This window comes from Schistocerca gregaria, chromosome 3 (genome assembly GCF_023897955.1).
Source record: "Schistocerca gregaria isolate iqSchGreg1 chromosome 3, iqSchGreg1.2, whole genome shotgun sequence".
Lineage (NCBI taxonomy): Eukaryota > Metazoa > Arthropoda > Insecta > Orthoptera > Acrididae > Schistocerca > Schistocerca gregaria.
Window position 1 is genome coordinate 589,210,675 of NC_064922.1, and position 13,832 is coordinate 589,224,506.

At 51.4% G+C, this 13,832-nt stretch overlaps 28 non-coding genes across 28 annotated transcripts; all 28 read left to right on the forward strand.

Annotated features, from left to right (window-relative positions):
• Positions 1-226: 226 nt before the first annotated feature.
• On the forward strand, positions 227-308 carry Trnas-aga (transfer RNA serine (anticodon AGA)). The gene has a single exon. It is a non-coding gene; the product is annotated as a tRNA-Ser (tRNA).
• A 353-nt stretch (positions 309-661) lies between these two features.
• Trnak-uuu (transfer RNA lysine (anticodon UUU)) lies at positions 662-734 on the forward strand. Its single transcript has one exon. It is a non-coding gene; the product is annotated as a tRNA-Lys (tRNA).
• A 138-nt stretch (positions 735-872) lies between these two features.
• Trnas-cga (transfer RNA serine (anticodon CGA)) lies at positions 873-954 on the forward strand. Its single transcript has one exon. It is a non-coding gene; the product is annotated as a tRNA-Ser (tRNA).
• Positions 955-1,696: 742 nt separating this feature from the next.
• Trnas-aga (transfer RNA serine (anticodon AGA)) lies at positions 1,697-1,778 on the forward strand. Its single transcript has one exon. It is a non-coding gene; the product is annotated as a tRNA-Ser (tRNA).
• A 353-nt stretch (positions 1,779-2,131) lies between these two features.
• Positions 2,132-2,204, forward strand: Trnak-uuu (transfer RNA lysine (anticodon UUU)). The gene has a single exon. It is a non-coding gene; the product is annotated as a tRNA-Lys (tRNA).
• A 138-nt stretch (positions 2,205-2,342) lies between these two features.
• Trnas-cga (transfer RNA serine (anticodon CGA)) lies at positions 2,343-2,424 on the forward strand. Its single transcript has one exon. It is a non-coding gene; the product is annotated as a tRNA-Ser (tRNA).
• Positions 2,425-3,166: 742 nt separating this feature from the next.
• On the forward strand, positions 3,167-3,248 carry Trnas-aga (transfer RNA serine (anticodon AGA)). The gene has a single exon. It is a non-coding gene; the product is annotated as a tRNA-Ser (tRNA).
• A 353-nt stretch (positions 3,249-3,601) lies between these two features.
• Positions 3,602-3,674, forward strand: Trnak-uuu (transfer RNA lysine (anticodon UUU)). Its single transcript has one exon. It is a non-coding gene; the product is annotated as a tRNA-Lys (tRNA).
• A 138-nt stretch (positions 3,675-3,812) lies between these two features.
• On the forward strand, positions 3,813-3,894 carry Trnas-cga (transfer RNA serine (anticodon CGA)). The gene has a single exon. It is a non-coding gene; the product is annotated as a tRNA-Ser (tRNA).
• A 742-nt stretch (positions 3,895-4,636) lies between these two features.
• On the forward strand, positions 4,637-4,718 carry Trnas-aga (transfer RNA serine (anticodon AGA)). Its single transcript has one exon. It is a non-coding gene; the product is annotated as a tRNA-Ser (tRNA).
• Positions 4,719-5,071: 353 nt separating this feature from the next.
• On the forward strand, positions 5,072-5,144 carry Trnak-uuu (transfer RNA lysine (anticodon UUU)). The gene has a single exon. It is a non-coding gene; the product is annotated as a tRNA-Lys (tRNA).
• Positions 5,145-5,282: 138 nt separating this feature from the next.
• Positions 5,283-5,364, forward strand: Trnas-cga (transfer RNA serine (anticodon CGA)). Its single transcript has one exon. It is a non-coding gene; the product is annotated as a tRNA-Ser (tRNA).
• Positions 5,365-6,106: 742 nt separating this feature from the next.
• On the forward strand, positions 6,107-6,188 carry Trnas-aga (transfer RNA serine (anticodon AGA)). Its single transcript has one exon. It is a non-coding gene; the product is annotated as a tRNA-Ser (tRNA).
• A 353-nt stretch (positions 6,189-6,541) lies between these two features.
• Trnak-uuu (transfer RNA lysine (anticodon UUU)) lies at positions 6,542-6,614 on the forward strand. Its single transcript has one exon. It is a non-coding gene; the product is annotated as a tRNA-Lys (tRNA).
• A 138-nt stretch (positions 6,615-6,752) lies between these two features.
• On the forward strand, positions 6,753-6,834 carry Trnas-cga (transfer RNA serine (anticodon CGA)). Its single transcript has one exon. It is a non-coding gene; the product is annotated as a tRNA-Ser (tRNA).
• A 742-nt stretch (positions 6,835-7,576) lies between these two features.
• Positions 7,577-7,658, forward strand: Trnas-aga (transfer RNA serine (anticodon AGA)). Its single transcript has one exon. It is a non-coding gene; the product is annotated as a tRNA-Ser (tRNA).
• Positions 7,659-8,011: 353 nt separating this feature from the next.
• On the forward strand, positions 8,012-8,084 carry Trnak-uuu (transfer RNA lysine (anticodon UUU)). The gene has a single exon. It is a non-coding gene; the product is annotated as a tRNA-Lys (tRNA).
• Positions 8,085-8,222: 138 nt separating this feature from the next.
• On the forward strand, positions 8,223-8,304 carry Trnas-cga (transfer RNA serine (anticodon CGA)). Its single transcript has one exon. It is a non-coding gene; the product is annotated as a tRNA-Ser (tRNA).
• Positions 8,305-9,046: 742 nt separating this feature from the next.
• On the forward strand, positions 9,047-9,128 carry Trnas-aga (transfer RNA serine (anticodon AGA)). The gene has a single exon. It is a non-coding gene; the product is annotated as a tRNA-Ser (tRNA).
• Positions 9,129-9,481: 353 nt separating this feature from the next.
• Positions 9,482-9,554, forward strand: Trnak-uuu (transfer RNA lysine (anticodon UUU)). Its single transcript has one exon. It is a non-coding gene; the product is annotated as a tRNA-Lys (tRNA).
• A 138-nt stretch (positions 9,555-9,692) lies between these two features.
• On the forward strand, positions 9,693-9,774 carry Trnas-cga (transfer RNA serine (anticodon CGA)). Its single transcript has one exon. It is a non-coding gene; the product is annotated as a tRNA-Ser (tRNA).
• Positions 9,775-10,516: 742 nt separating this feature from the next.
• Positions 10,517-10,598, forward strand: Trnas-aga (transfer RNA serine (anticodon AGA)). The gene has a single exon. It is a non-coding gene; the product is annotated as a tRNA-Ser (tRNA).
• Positions 10,599-10,951: 353 nt separating this feature from the next.
• Trnak-uuu (transfer RNA lysine (anticodon UUU)) lies at positions 10,952-11,024 on the forward strand. The gene has a single exon. It is a non-coding gene; the product is annotated as a tRNA-Lys (tRNA).
• A 138-nt stretch (positions 11,025-11,162) lies between these two features.
• Positions 11,163-11,244, forward strand: Trnas-cga (transfer RNA serine (anticodon CGA)). The gene has a single exon. It is a non-coding gene; the product is annotated as a tRNA-Ser (tRNA).
• Positions 11,245-11,986: 742 nt separating this feature from the next.
• Positions 11,987-12,068, forward strand: Trnas-aga (transfer RNA serine (anticodon AGA)). The gene has a single exon. It is a non-coding gene; the product is annotated as a tRNA-Ser (tRNA).
• Positions 12,069-12,421: 353 nt separating this feature from the next.
• On the forward strand, positions 12,422-12,494 carry Trnak-uuu (transfer RNA lysine (anticodon UUU)). Its single transcript has one exon. It is a non-coding gene; the product is annotated as a tRNA-Lys (tRNA).
• Positions 12,495-12,632: 138 nt separating this feature from the next.
• On the forward strand, positions 12,633-12,714 carry Trnas-cga (transfer RNA serine (anticodon CGA)). The gene has a single exon. It is a non-coding gene; the product is annotated as a tRNA-Ser (tRNA).
• Positions 12,715-13,456: 742 nt separating this feature from the next.
• Trnas-aga (transfer RNA serine (anticodon AGA)) lies at positions 13,457-13,538 on the forward strand. The gene has a single exon. It is a non-coding gene; the product is annotated as a tRNA-Ser (tRNA).
• Positions 13,539-13,832: the final 294 nt, after the last annotated feature.

The following is a 13,832-nucleotide window of genomic DNA, read 5'->3' on the forward strand; positions in this document are numbered from 1 at the left end:
CATGCTTGGCAGAGGGACAGGATAGCTAAGTCAAGCAGAGCGCTAGACCGACAACCGAAAGGTCCCGGGTTTAAGCCCCTGTCCAGGCGAAAATTAATACACTGTCGTAACGGCTACTGTGCTGGCCACGGAAGCACTACAGAAACGAGTGAGGCCATGGCGTTTTCTGCCGCCAGGTTGCTTTAAAAGGAGCAGTTTCACTTGTAGAGAGACGCTGCTGCGACGGGCAGTCGTGGCCGAGTGGTTAAGGCGTCTGACTAGAAATCAGATTCCCTCTGGGAGCGTAGGTTCGAGTCCTACCGACTGCGTTTCGTTTTTGTGTCAAGACGCGAAGAGCGTCTCCAACGGAACCGTGAAATGGGCAAACACGTGGGAAACATTGCATTCGAGACGCTTGTGAATTTTCCAGTTGGCAAGTGAGTGTCGACAAAACACGAAGCTCCTCTGCTTCAACGTATGAGACGTAAAAGCTGCTGCAATTTGATTTTCATCGTGTGTCAGCTTTCTTCGATAGACAGTTACGAGCCCAGCGTGATGAGTTCGTAGAGAGCATTCAGAGGACGTTTAATTAGTAACAGCTCCATGCAATGATTGCCCAACAGTAAACGACATGAGGCAGTGTGTCCGTAGGATAGTGGGAAGTGACGTGGAGGTAACATGAGCCCGGATAGCTCAGTCGGTAGAGCATTAGGCTTTTAACCTAAGGGTCCAGGGTTCAAGTCCCTGTCCGGGCGGAAATTTTAATACTTTGGTAGCGGCTCGCCTACAAGCGGTGAAAGCACTACGGAAAAAAATGCAGCTACGCCGTTCCCTGGCAATGCAGTGCTCTAAACGGCAGCAGGTGCACGTGTCGGGAGAATCTTGTGCTAGCGGCAGTCGTGGCCGAGTGGTTAAGGCGTCTGACTCGAAATCAGATTCCCTCTGGGAGCGTAGGTTCGAATCCTACCGGCTGCGTGCGATTTTGCGTACAAACGAGCAGAAAGTTTCGCGCACATGTGACATGCATGGGTGAATGCCAATGCAAACCAGTGCCACCTCTCTCAGCAAGACGAAAATTTATGTTTAAAGATACTGAATTTCGCGGCGGGCTCTGCTTCCTATGGCTATCGGTTCATCTCGCACGGAAGCTAGTAATGCAGAAATCCGTCGCAGGCCCACGAGCGCACCGCCGTCATTTCCTCGCGCAGTCGCCGTGTTCGTGAGTACGCACATGCACTTGAAAGTGTTGGACAGAGCGAGCATTCATTTCTTTTTAAGTATCGCAATTGAGTCATTTGAGTGCGGCAAAAGCAGTGGTGCAGCGTGTCTTCTCGTAAGATCTCGCAGCTGCTTGGAAGTATGTCCATCGTTTAAGACGACAGAAAACTAGCGTCAGCGGTGCGTCAGTGGGAAGTCGGTGAAGTCGCCATTGGAGCCCCAAGCCAGTAATTACGACACGCAAATCACTCGCACACATTGCAGCTGTACCACCATGCTTGGCAGAGGGACAGGATAGCTAAGTCAAGCAGAGCGCTAGACCGACAACCGAAAGGTCCCGGGTTTAAGCCCCTGTCCAGGCGAAAATTAATACACTGTCGTAACGGCTACTGTGCTGGCCACGGAAGCACTACAGAAACGAGTGAGGCCATGGCGTTTTCTGCCGCCAGGTTGCTTTAAAAGGAGCAGTTTCACTTGTAGAGAGACGCTGCTGCGACGGGCAGTCGTGGCCGAGTGGTTAAGGCGTCTGACTAGAAATCAGATTCCCTCTGGGAGCGTAGGTTCGAGTCCTACCGACTGCGTTTCGTTTTTGTGTCAAGACGCGAAGAGCGTCTCCAACGGAACCGTGAAATGGGCAAACACGTGGGAAACATTGCATTCGAGACGCTTGTGAATTTTCCAGTTGGCAAGTGAGTGTCGACAAAACACGAAGCTCCTCTGCTTCAACGTATGAGACGTAAAAGCTGCTGCAATTTGATTTTCATCGTGTGTCAGCTTTCTTCGATAGACAGTTACGAGCCCAGCGTGATGAGTTCGTAGAGAGCATTCAGAGGACGTTTAATTAGTAACAGCTCCATGCAATGATTGCCCAACAGTAAACGACATGAGGCAGTGTGTCCGTAGGATAGTGGGAAGTGACGTGGAGGTAACATGAGCCCGGATAGCTCAGTCGGTAGAGCATTAGGCTTTTAACCTAAGGGTCCAGGGTTCAAGTCCCTGTCCGGGCGGAAATTTTAATACTTTGGTAGCGGCTCGCCTACAAGCGGTGAAAGCACTACGGAAAAAAATGCAGCTACGCCGTTCCCTGGCAATGCAGTGCTCTAAACGGCAGCAGGTGCACGTGTCGGGAGAATCTTGTGCTAGCGGCAGTCGTGGCCGAGTGGTTAAGGCGTCTGACTCGAAATCAGATTCCCTCTGGGAGCGTAGGTTCGAATCCTACCGGCTGCGTGCGATTTTGCGTACAAACGAGCAGAAAGTTTCGCGCACATGTGACATGCATGGGTGAATGCCAATGCAAACCAGTGCCACCTCTCTCAGCAAGACGAAAATTTATGTTTAAAGATACTGAATTTCGCGGCGGGCTCTGCTTCCTATGGCTATCGGTTCATCTCGCACGGAAGCTAGTAATGCAGAAATCCGTCGCAGGCCCACGAGCGCACCGCCGTCATTTCCTCGCGCAGTCGCCGTGTTCGTGAGTACGCACATGCACTTGAAAGTGTTGGACAGAGCGAGCATTCATTTCTTTTTAAGTATCGCAATTGAGTCATTTGAGTGCGGCAAAAGCAGTGGTGCAGCGTGTCTTCTCGTAAGATCTCGCAGCTGCTTGGAAGTATGTCCATCGTTTAAGACGACAGAAAACTAGCGTCAGCGGTGCGTCAGTGGGAAGTCGGTGAAGTCGCCATTGGAGCCCCAAGCCAGTAATTACGACACGCAAATCACTCGCACACATTGCAGCTGTACCACCATGCTTGGCAGAGGGACAGGATAGCTAAGTCAAGCAGAGCGCTAGACCGACAACCGAAAGGTCCCGGGTTTAAGCCCCTGTCCAGGCGAAAATTAATACACTGTCGTAACGGCTACTGTGCTGGCCACGGAAGCACTACAGAAACGAGTGAGGCCATGGCGTTTTCTGCCGCCAGGTTGCTTTAAAAGGAGCAGTTTCACTTGTAGAGAGACGCTGCTGCGACGGGCAGTCGTGGCCGAGTGGTTAAGGCGTCTGACTAGAAATCAGATTCCCTCTGGGAGCGTAGGTTCGAGTCCTACCGACTGCGTTTCGTTTTTGTGTCAAGACGCGAAGAGCGTCTCCAACGGAACCGTGAAATGGGCAAACACGTGGGAAACATTGCATTCGAGACGCTTGTGAATTTTCCAGTTGGCAAGTGAGTGTCGACAAAACACGAAGCTCCTCTGCTTCAACGTATGAGACGTAAAAGCTGCTGCAATTTGATTTTCATCGTGTGTCAGCTTTCTTCGATAGACAGTTACGAGCCCAGCGTGATGAGTTCGTAGAGAGCATTCAGAGGACGTTTAATTAGTAACAGCTCCATGCAATGATTGCCCAACAGTAAACGACATGAGGCAGTGTGTCCGTAGGATAGTGGGAAGTGACGTGGAGGTAACATGAGCCCGGATAGCTCAGTCGGTAGAGCATTAGGCTTTTAACCTAAGGGTCCAGGGTTCAAGTCCCTGTCCGGGCGGAAATTTTAATACTTTGGTAGCGGCTCGCCTACAAGCGGTGAAAGCACTACGGAAAAAAATGCAGCTACGCCGTTCCCTGGCAATGCAGTGCTCTAAACGGCAGCAGGTGCACGTGTCGGGAGAATCTTGTGCTAGCGGCAGTCGTGGCCGAGTGGTTAAGGCGTCTGACTCGAAATCAGATTCCCTCTGGGAGCGTAGGTTCGAATCCTACCGGCTGCGTGCGATTTTGCGTACAAACGAGCAGAAAGTTTCGCGCACATGTGACATGCATGGGTGAATGCCAATGCAAACCAGTGCCACCTCTCTCAGCAAGACGAAAATTTATGTTTAAAGATACTGAATTTCGCGGCGGGCTCTGCTTCCTATGGCTATCGGTTCATCTCGCACGGAAGCTAGTAATGCAGAAATCCGTCGCAGGCCCACGAGCGCACCGCCGTCATTTCCTCGCGCAGTCGCCGTGTTCGTGAGTACGCACATGCACTTGAAAGTGTTGGACAGAGCGAGCATTCATTTCTTTTTAAGTATCGCAATTGAGTCATTTGAGTGCGGCAAAAGCAGTGGTGCAGCGTGTCTTCTCGTAAGATCTCGCAGCTGCTTGGAAGTATGTCCATCGTTTAAGACGACAGAAAACTAGCGTCAGCGGTGCGTCAGTGGGAAGTCGGTGAAGTCGCCATTGGAGCCCCAAGCCAGTAATTACGACACGCAAATCACTCGCACACATTGCAGCTGTACCACCATGCTTGGCAGAGGGACAGGATAGCTGAGTCAAGCAGAGCGCTAGACCGACAACCGAAAGGTCCCGGGTTTAAGCCCCTGTCCAGGCGAAAATTAATACACTGTCGTAACGGCTACTGTGCTGGCCACGGAAGCACTACAGAAACGAGTGAGGCCATGGCGTTTTCTGCCGCCAGGTTGCTTTAAAAGGAGCAGTTTCACTTGTAGAGAGACGCTGCTGCGACGGGCAGTCGTGGCCGAGTGGTTAAGGCGTCTGACTAGAAATCAGATTCCCTCTGGGAGCGTAGGTTCGAGTCCTACCGACTGCGTTTCGTTTTTGTGTCAAGACGCGAAGAGCGTCTCCAACGGAACCGTGAAATGGGCAAACACGTGGGAAACATTGCATTCGAGACGCTTGTGAATTTTCCAGTTGGCAAGTGAGTGTCGACAAAACACGAAGCTCCTCTGCTTCAACGTATGAGACGTAAAAGCTGCTGCAATTTGATTTTCATCGTGTGTCAGCTTTCTTCGATAGACAGTTACGAGCCCAGCGTGATGAGTTCGTAGAGAGCATTCAGAGGACGTTTAATTAGTAACAGCTCCATGCAATGATTGCCCAACAGTAAACGACATGAGGCAGTGTGTCCGTAGGATAGTGGGAAGTGACGTGGAGGTAACATGAGCCCGGATAGCTCAGTCGGTAGAGCATTAGGCTTTTAACCTAAGGGTCCAGGGTTCAAGTCCCTGTCCGGGCGGAAATTTTAATACTTTGGTAGCGGCTCGCCTACAAGCGGTGAAAGCACTACGGAAAAAAATGCAGCTACGCCGTTCCCTGGCAATGCAGTGCTCTAAACGGCAGCAGGTGCACGTGTCGGGAGAATCTTGTGCTAGCGGCAGTCGTGGCCGAGTGGTTAAGGCGTCTGACTCGAAATCAGATTCCCTCTGGGAGCGTAGGTTCGAATCCTACCGGCTGCGTGCGATTTTGCGTACAAACGAGCAGAAAGTTTCGCGCACATGTGACATGCATGGGTGAATGCCAATGCAAACCAGTGCCACCTCTCTCAGCAAGACGAAAATTTATGTTTAAAGATACTGAATTTCGCGGCGGGCTCTGCTTCCTATGGCTATCGGTTCATCTCGCACGGAAGCTAGTAATGCAGAAATCCGTCGCAGGCCCACGAGCGCACCGCCGTCATTTCCTCGCGCAGTCGCCGTGTTCGTGAGTACGCACATGCACTTGAAAGTGTTGGACAGAGCGAGCATTCATTTCTTTTTAAGTATCGCAATTGAGTCATTTGAGTGCGGCAAAAGCAGTGGTGCAGCGTGTCTTCTCGTAAGATCTCGCAGCTGCTTGGAAGTATGTCCATCGTTTAAGACGACAGAAAACTAGCGTCAGCGGTGCGTCAGTGGGAAGTCGGTGAAGTCGCCATTGGAGCCCCAAGCCAGTAATTACGACACGCAAATCACTCGCACACATTGCAGCTGTACCACCATGCTTGGCAGAGGGACAGGATAGCTGAGTCAAGCAGAGCGCTAGACCGACAACCGAAAGGTCCCGGGTTTAAGCCCCTGTCCAGGCGAAAATTAATACACTGTCGTAACGGCTACTGTGCTGGCCACGGAAGCACTACAGAAACGAGTGAGGCCATGGCGTTTTCTGCCGCCAGGTTGCTTTAAAAGGAGCAGTTTCACTTGTAGAGAGACGCTGCTGCGACGGGCAGTCGTGGCCGAGTGGTTAAGGCGTCTGACTAGAAATCAGATTCCCTCTGGGAGCGTAGGTTCGAGTCCTACCGACTGCGTTTCGTTTTTGTGTCAAGACGCGAAGAGCGTCTCCAACGGAACCGTGAAATGGGCAAACACGTGGGAAACATTGCATTCGAGACGCTTGTGAATTTTCCAGTTGGCAAGTGAGTGTCGACAAAACACGAAGCTCCTCTGCTTCAACGTATGAGACGTAAAAGCTGCTGCAATTTGATTTTCATCGTGTGTCAGCTTTCTTCGATAGACAGTTACGAGCCCAGCGTGATGAGTTCGTAGAGAGCATTCAGAGGACGTTTAATTAGTAACAGCTCCATGCAATGATTGCCCAACAGTAAACGACATGAGGCAGTGTGTCCGTAGGATAGTGGGAAGTGACGTGGAGGTAACATGAGCCCGGATAGCTCAGTCGGTAGAGCATTAGGCTTTTAACCTAAGGGTCCAGGGTTCAAGTCCCTGTCCGGGCGGAAATTTTAATACTTTGGTAGCGGCTCGCCTACAAGCGGTGAAAGCACTACGGAAAAAAATGCAGCTACGCCGTTCCCTGGCAATGCAGTGCTCTAAACGGCAGCAGGTGCACGTGTCGGGAGAATCTTGTGCTAGCGGCAGTCGTGGCCGAGTGGTTAAGGCGTCTGACTCGAAATCAGATTCCCTCTGGGAGCGTAGGTTCGAATCCTACCGGCTGCGTGCGATTTTGCGTACAAACGAGCAGAAAGTTTCGCGCACATGTGACATGCATGGGTGAATGCCAATGCAAACCAGTGCCACCTCTCTCAGCAAGACGAAAATTTATGTTTAAAGATACTGAATTTCGCGGCGGGCTCTGCTTCCTATGGCTATCGGTTCATCTCGCACGGAAGCTAGTAATGCAGAAATCCGTCGCAGGCCCACGAGCGCACCGCCGTCATTTCCTCGCGCAGTCGCCGTGTTCGTGAGTACGCACATGCACTTGAAAGTGTTGGACAGAGCGAGCATTCATTTCTTTTTAAGTATCGCAATTGAGTCATTTGAGTGCGGCAAAAGCAGTGGTGCAGCGTGTCTTCTCGTAAGATCTCGCAGCTGCTTGGAAGTATGTCCATCGTTTAAGACGACAGAAAACTAGCGTCAGCGGTGCGTCAGTGGGAAGTCGGTGAAGTCGCCATTGGAGCCCCAAGCCAGTAATTACGACACGCAAATCACTCGCACACATTGCAGCTGTACCACCATGCTTGGCAGAGGGACAGGATAGCTGAGTCAAGCAGAGCGCTAGACCGACAACCGAAAGGTCCCGGGTTTAAGCCCCTGTCCAGGCGAAAATTAATACACTGTCGTAACGGCTACTGTGCTGGCCACGGAAGCACTACAGAAACGAGTGAGGCCATGGCGTTTTCTGCCGCCAGGTTGCTTTAAAAGGAGCAGTTTCACTTGTAGAGAGACGCTGCTGCGACTGGCAGTCGTGGCCGAGTGGTTAAGGCGTCTGACTAGAAATCAGATTCCCTCTGGGAGCGTAGGTTCGAGTCCTACCGACTGCGTTTCGTTTTTGTGTCAAGACGCGAAGAGCGTCTCCAACGGAACCGTGAAATGGGCAAACACGTGGGAAACATTGCATTCGAGACGCTTGTGAATTTTCCAGTTGGCAAGTGAGTGTCGACAAAACACGAAGCTCCTCTGCTTCAACGTATGAGACGTAAAAGCTGCTGCAATTTGATTTTCATCGTGTGTCAGCTTTCTTCGATAGACAGTTACGAGCCCAGCGTGATGAGTTCGTAGAGAGCATTCAGAGGACGTTTAATTAGTAACAGCTCCATGCAATGATTGCCCAACAGTAAACGACATGAGGCAGTGTGTCCGTAGGATAGTGGGAAGTGACGTGGAGGTAACATGAGCCCGGATAGCTCAGTCGGTAGAGCATTAGGCTTTTAACCTAAGGGTCCAGGATTCAAGTCCCTGTCCGGGCGGAAATTTTAATACTTTGGTAGCGGCTCGCCTACAAGCGGTGAAAGCACTACGGAAAAAAATGCAGCTACGCCGTTCCCTGGCAATGCAGTGCTCTAAACGGCAGCAGGTGCACGTGTCGGGAGAATCTTGTGCTAGCGGCAGTCGTGGCCGAGTGGTTAAGGCGTCTGACTCGAAATCAGATTCCCTCTGGGAGCGTAGGTTCGAATCCTACCGGCTGCGTGCGATTTTGCGTACAAACGAGCAGAAAGTTTCGCGCACATGTGACATGCATGGGTGAATGCCAATGCAAACCAGTGCCACCTCTCTCAGCAAGACGAAAATTTATGTTTAAAGATACTGAATTTCGCGGCGGGCTCTGCTTCCTATGGCTATCGGTTCATCTCGCACGGAAGCTAGTAATGCAGAAATCCGTCGCAGGCCCACGAGCGCACCGCCGTCATTTCCTCGCGCAGTCGCCGTGTTCGTGAGTACGCACATGCACTTGAAAGTGTTGGACAGAGCGAGCATTCATTTCTTTTTAAGTATCGCAATTGAGTCATTTGAGTGCGGCAAAAGCAGTGGTGCAGCGTGTCTTCTCGTAAGATCTCGCAGCTGCTTGGAAGTATGTCCATCGTTTAAGACGACAGAAAACTAGCGTCAGCGGTGCGTCAGTGGGAAGTCGGTGAAGTCGCCATTGGAGCCCCAAGCCAGTAATTACGACACGCAAATCACTCGCACACATTGCAGCTGTACCACCATGCTTGGCAGAGGGACAGGATAGCTGAGTCAAGCAGAGCGCTAGACCGACAACCGAAAGGTCCCGGGTTTAAGCCCCTGTCCAGGCGAAAATTAATACACTGTCGTAACGGCTACTGTGCTGGCCACGGAAGCACTACAGAAACGAGTGAGGCCATGGCGTTTTCTGCCGCCAGGTTGCTTTAAAAGGAGCAGTTTCACTTGTAGAGAGACGCTGCTGCGACGGGCAGTCGTGGCCGAGTGGTTAAGGCGTCTGACTAGAAATCAGATTCCCTCTGGGAGCGTAGGTTCGAGTCCTACCGACTGCGTTTCGTTTTTGTGTCAAGACGCGAAGAGCGTCTCCAACGGAACCGTGAAATGGGCAAACACGTGGGAAACATTGCATTCGAGACGCTTGTGAATTTTCCAGTTGGCAAGTGAGTGTCGACAAAACACGAAGCTCCTCTGCTTCAACGTATGAGACGTAAAAGCTGCTGCAATTTGATTTTCATCGTGTGTCAGCTTTCTTCGATAGACAGTTACGAGCCCAGCGTGATGAGTTCGTAGAGAGCATTCAGAGGACGTTTAATTAGTAACAGCTCCATGCAATGATTGCCCAACAGTAAACGACATGAGGCAGTGTGTCCGTAGGATAGTGGGAAGTGACGTGGAGGTAACATGAGCCCGGATAGCTCAGTCGGTAGAGCATTAGGCTTTTAACCTAAGGGTCCAGGGTTCAAGTCCCTGTCCGGGCGGAAATTTTAATACTTTGGTAGCGGCTCGCCTACAAGCGGTGAAAGCACTACGGAAAAAAATGCAGCTACGCCGTTCCCTGGCAATGCAGTGCTCTAAACGGCAGCAGGTGCACGTGTCGGGAGAATCTTGTGCTAGCGGCAGTCGTGGCCGAGTGGTTAAGGCGTCTGACTCGAAATCAGATTCCCTCTGGGAGCGTAGGTTCGAATCCTACCGGCTGCGTGCGATTTTGCGTACAAACGAGCAGAAAGTTTCGCGCACATGTGACATGCATGGGTGAATGCCAATGCAAACCAGTGCCACCTCTCTCAGCAAGACGAAAATTTATGTTTAAAGATACTGAATTTCGCGGCGGGCTCTGCTTCCTATGGCTATCGGTTCATCTCGCACGGAAGCTAGTAATGCAGAAATCCGTCGCAGGCCCACGAGCGCACCGCCGTCATTTCCTCGCGCAGTCGCCGTGTTCGTGAGTACGCACATGCACTTGAAAGTGTTGGACAGAGCGAGCATTCATTTCTTTTTAAGTATCGCAATTGAGTCATTTGAGTGCGGCAAAAGCAGTGGTGCAGCGTGTCTTCTCGTAAGATCTCGCAGCTGCTTGGAAGTATGTCCATCGTTTAAGACGACAGAAAACTAGCGTCAGCGGTGCGTCAGTGGGAAGTCGGTGAAGTCGCCATTGGAGCCCCAAGCCAGTAATTACGACACGCAAATCACTCGCACACATTGCAGCTGTACCACCATGCTTGGCAGAGGGACAGGATAGCTGAGTCAAGCAGAGCGCTAGACCGACAACCGAAAGGTCCCGGGTTTAAGCCCCTGTCCAGGCGAAAATTAATACACTGTCGTAACGGCTACTGTGCTGGCCACGGAAGCACTACAGAAACGAGTGAGGCCATGGCGTTTTCTGCCGCCAGGTTGCTTTAAAAGGAGCAGTTTCACTTGTAGAGAGACGCTGCTGCGACGGGCAGTCGTGGCCGAGTGGTTAAGGCGTCTGACTAGAAATCAGATTCCCTCTGGGAGCGTAGGTTCGAGTCCTACCGACTGCGTTTCGTTTTTGTGTCAAGACGCGAAGAGCGTCTCCAACGGAACCGTGAAATGGGCAAACACGTGGGAAACATTGCATTCGAGACGCTTGTGAATTTTCCAGTTGGCAAGTGAGTGTCGACAAAACACGAAGCTCCTCTGCTTCAACGTATGAGACGTAAAAGCTGCTGCAATTTGATTTTCATCGTGTGTCAGCTTTCTTCGATAGACAGTTACGAGCCCAGCGTGATGAGTTCGTAGAGAGCATTCAGAGGACGTTTAATTAGTAACAGCTCCATGCAATGATTGCCCAACAGTAAACGACATGAGGCAGTGTGTCCGTAGGATAGTGGGAAGTGACGTGGAGGTAACATGAGCCCGGATAGCTCAGTCGGTAGAGCATTAGGCTTTTAACCTAAGGGTCCAGGGTTCAAGTCCCTGTCCGGGCGGAAATTTTAATACTTTGGTAGCGGCTCGCCTACAAGCGGTGAAAGCACTACGGAAAAAAATGCAGCTACGCCGTTCCCTGGCAATGCAGTGCTCTAAACGGCAGCAGGTGCACGTGTCGGGAGAATCTTGTGCTAGCGGCAGTCGTGGCCGAGTGGTTAAGGCGTCTGACTCGAAATCAGATTCCCTCTGGGAGCGTAGGTTCGAATCCTACCGGCTGCGTGCGATTTTGCGTACAAACGAGCAGAAAGTTTCGCGCACATGTGACATGCATGGGTGAATGCCAATGCAAACCAGTGCCACCTCTCTCAGCAAGACGAAAATTTATGTTTAAAGATACTGAATTTCGCGGCGGGCTCTGCTTCCTATGGCTATCGGTTCATCTCGCACGGAAGCTAGTAATGCAGAAATCCGTCGCAGGCCCACGAGCGCACCGCCGTCATTTCCTCGCGCAGTCGCCGTGTTCGTGAGTACGCACATGCACTTGAAAGTGTTGGACAGAGCGAGCATTCATTTCTTTTTAAGTATCGCAATTGAGTCATTTGAGTGCGGCAAAAGCAGTGGTGCAGCGTGTCTTCTCGTAAGATCTCGCAGCTGCTTGGAAGTATGTCCATCGTTTAAGACGACAGAAAACTAGCGTCAGCGGTGCGTCAGTGGGAAGTCGGTGAAGTCGCCATTGGAGCCCCAAGCCAGTAATTACGACACGCAAATCACTCGCACACATTGCAGCTGTACCACCATGCTTGGCAGAGGGACAGGATAGCTGAGTCAAGCAGAGCGCTAGACCGACAACCGAAAGGTCCCGGGTTTAAGCCCCTGTCCAGGCGAAAATTAATACACTGTCGTAACGGCTACTGTGCAGGCCACGGAAGCACTACAGAAACGAGTGAGGCCATGGCGTTTTCTGCCGCCAGGTTGCTTTAAAAGGAGCAGTTTCACTTGTAGAGAGACGCTGCTGCGACGGGCAGTCGTGGCCGAGTGGTTAAGGCGTCTGACTAGAAATCAGATTCCCTCTGGGAGCGTAGGTTCGAGTCCTACCGACTGCGTTTCGTTTTTGTGTCAAGACGCGAAGAGCGTCTCCAACGGAACCGTGAAATGGGCAAACACGTGGGAAACATTGCATTCGAGACGCTTGTGAATTTTCCAGTTGGCAAGTGAGTGTCGACAAAACACGAAGCTCCTCTGCTTCAACGTATGAGACGTAAAAGCTGCTGCAATTTGATTTTCATCGTGTGTCAGCTTTCTTCGATAGACAGTTACGAGCCCAGCGTGATGAGTTCGTAGAGAGCATTCAGAGGACGTTTAATTAGTAACAGCTCCATGCAATGATTGCCCAACAGTAAACGACATGAGGCAGTGTGTCCGTAGGATAGTGGGAAGTGACGTGGAGGTAACATGAGCCCGGATAGCTCAGTCGGTAGAGCATTAGGCTTTTAACCTAAGGGTCCAGGGTTCAAGTCCCTGTCCGGGCGGAAATTTTAATACTTTGGTAGCGGCTCGCCTACAAGCGGTGAAAGCACTACGGAAAAAAATGCAGCTACGCCGTTCCCTGGCAATGCAGTGCTCTAAACGGCAGCAGGTGCACGTGTCGGGAGAATCTTGTGCTAGCGGCAGTCGTGGCCGAGTGGTTAAGGCGTCTGACTCGAAATCAGATTCCCTCTGGGAGCGTAGGTTCGAATCCTACCGGCTGCGTGCGATTTTGCGTACAAACGAGCAGAAAGTTTCGCGCACATGTGACATGCATGGGTGAATGCCAATGCAAACCAGTGCCACCTCTCTCAGCAAGACGAAAATTTATGTTTAAAGATACTGAATTTCGCGGCGGGCTCTGCTTCCTATGGCTATCGGTTCATCTCGCACGGAAGCTAGTAATGCAGAAATCCGTCGCAGGCCCACGAGCGCACCGCCGTCATTTCCTCGCGCAGTCGCCGTGTTCGTGAGTACGCACATGCACTTGAAAGTGTTGGACAGAGCGAGCATTCATTTCTTTTTAAGTATCGCAATTGAGTCATTTGAGTGCGGCAAAAGCAGTGGTGCAGCGTGTCTTCTCGTAAGATCTCGCAGCTGCTTGGAAGTATGTCCATCGTTTAAGACGACAGAAAACTAGCGTCAGCGGTGCGTCAGTGGGAAGTCGGTGAAGTCGCCATTGGAGCCCCAAGCCAGTAATTACGACACGCAAATCACTCGCACACATTGCAGCTGTACCACCATGCTTGGCAGAGGGACAGGATAGCTGAGTCAAGCAGAGCGCTAGACCGACAACCGAAAGGTCCCGGGTTTAAGCCCCTGTCCAGGCGAAAATTAATACACTGTCGTAACGGCTACTGTGCTGGCCACGGAAGCACTACAGAAACGAGTGAGGCCATGGCGTTTTCTGCCGCCAGGTTGCTTTAAAAGGAGCAGTTTCACTTGTAGAGAGACGCTGCTGCGACGGGCAGTCGTGGCCGAGTGGTTAAGGCGTCTGACTAGAAATCAGATTCCCTCTGGGAGCGTAGGTTCGAGTCCTACCGACTGCGTTTCGTTTTTGTGTCAAGACGCGAAGAGCGTCTCCAACGGAACCGTGAAATGGGCAAACACGTGGGAAACATTGCATTCGAGACGCTTGTGAATTTTCCAGTTGGCAAGTGAGTGTCGACAAAACACGAAGCTCCTCTGCTTCAACGTATGAGACGTAAAAGCTGCTGCAATTTGATTTTCATCGTGTGTCAGCTTTCTTCGATAGACAGTTACGAGCCCAGCGTGATGAGTTCGTAGAGAGCATTCAGAGGACGTTTAATTAGTAACAGCTCCATGCAATGATTGCCCAACAG